The sequence below is a fragment of the Schistocerca nitens genome, chromosome 2 (assembly GCF_023898315.1).
Source record: "Schistocerca nitens isolate TAMUIC-IGC-003100 chromosome 2, iqSchNite1.1, whole genome shotgun sequence".
Lineage (NCBI taxonomy): Eukaryota > Metazoa > Arthropoda > Insecta > Orthoptera > Acrididae > Schistocerca > Schistocerca nitens.
The window spans coordinates 723,745,045-723,747,264 of record NC_064615.1 but is presented as its reverse complement, the minus strand read 5'-3'; positions in this window follow the sequence as shown (position 1 = coordinate 723,747,264).

Here is a 2,220-nt window from a genome sequence, read left to right as displayed (position 1 = left end):
ACAGCAAAGACACTTTTAGTTTTACTAGTCCACAGTTTCAGCTGTACTTGCATAACAAAGATGTAAAATGTCACATTACACAGGTATGACAAAACATTTCTATTTTTTTTTTCAATGTTAACACTTCCTCCAAAGAAAAATATGAAAGTGATTACAAAATTTCATATGGATTTAATCTGCTGCACTCTTAATTCTTTCGTGCAGCTTCTCGAGTCGGACCTTTTCCAACCGTTTGGCTTGTAGATAAGCTAATTGGTGCCGTCAATGTATACTAGTCCGAACTCCTCATTCAAGAATCTTTCCGTGAGTAGAAGTGACGGACTTCCATGTGCTTCTATTTTCGATGATACGTTAGATTTTCAGACAACTTGACTGTACTTGCGTTTTCAACATAGAATGTAGGAGGTGTCACTTGTTTCGAAGTTCCAATCACTCTATACAACAACCTTTTCAGCCAGAGCAATTCGTTTACTCCTTCATTTACTGATATTATTTCTGCTTCCAGAGGGATGTTGCCACTGTCTTTAGTAATTGACTGGTCCATAATGCAACTCCATGACTGAGAGTTGCGACAACACCTGTCGTTGAATATCTAGTGTCCTTGTCACCATTACAATCTGTCACTGCAGACCTTCAGACCTTGTTTGTTTTTGTAGATAATTCCATAATCCACTGTTTTCTTCAGGTATCTAAAAATTCCTTTCACTTGATTCCAGACTTCCATTCTTAGATATTCCATGACTCTAACCGCTTTGTTCACTGCAAAAGCAATGTCTGGACGTAAGACTGTAGTCAAATACATCAGGCAACCCACTGCCTCGTGTTAAGGAACTTTGACTGTGATCTTATATTTGACTTTACTGTATTCATGCCCAACAGGAGTAGAAACTCCATGAGACTCAGCTATTCCAAATCTTTCCAGAATGTCCTTTGTATAGTCCTCTTCGACAAATGTTATCAACCCACTTTCATTTTGTGTCTCTTCATACCCAGAAGGTTACTGAGAGACGCTACAGTCGTATGAAACTCCAGCTTCAACATTCTCATGAACTCTTCAGCATCTGTTCTGTTGCTACCCACAACTAAGCTGTCATCGACATAGATTGCAACATACCAACAATTCTTATTGCTCCTACTGTAGAAGAGACAGGGATCAGCTCCACTGTTTTTAAAACCAGCTTTCACATTACGTCTACAAAGACGCTTATTCCAAAAACACGGTGCCTCTTTGAGAGCATATAGACCTTTCTTCAGTAAATAAACAGTCCAGTACCATCTATAGAAACTTCAGGTTGTTCCACGTATACATCCTCTTCGAGTACACCACTGAGAAAACCTGTTTTGATGTCAAACTGACCGATCTTCATTTTCTCTGCAGCAGTTACTGCCAAGAGGGTATCGAAAAGTATCATAATTTACAACAGGGCTGAATGTTTCTTCATAGTCAAATCCCTGCCTTTGGCAGCAAATCGACCCATGAAGCGAACATTCCCATTTTCTGCAGTTTTCTTGCGTAAGGCACAACGATTCTGCAAAATCGGTGCACCACTTGGATGCTCAAGTAATACCGAAATATTATTCTCCTTCATTTCTTCATGAATGGCCTCCAGCCCCTAATCTTTATTGCTTGACTGCAAGGCTTCAGAACACGAGTTTGGATCCTTGTCCCTGATGATAGCAGTTCCAGCCATATACATATACATACTCATTAGATGAATATTTGGATATAGTATGTGGGTAATCAAAATATCCGCGGGTGTACTGCCGGTCTACAGTGTCTAACGGGCACAATATTTCGGCGATCATACATGTCGCCATCATCAGGTGAACTGACGGACTGAGCTCCTGTGAACGTGCCGGCACGGATATCCGTACACTATGGCTGCTCAGGGGGAACTGGGTTCGGTCGCGGCGGCGGCCGATTTAAATACCCTCCGCCCGCGGCGCGCTCACTCCGCCGTCCGCGCCCCGCGCCTCGGTCGCGCGGTGAAACAGATTGCGACGGCGTCTGAGATGACGTCGGTGTGATGGCTCTGTCCGCCGTGGTCGTCACAACTATACATTTGCTCGATTTACTCTTGATTAACCCAATCGCTGGTTCCCAAGCCTTGCTAAGATTATAGCCACATAGTACATAGGGCGCGCACTATCTCTGACGCAGAGAGTCTACCCCAGGAATTGGAACATCTGAGAACTGTATTTCGAAAAAATGGGTACTCA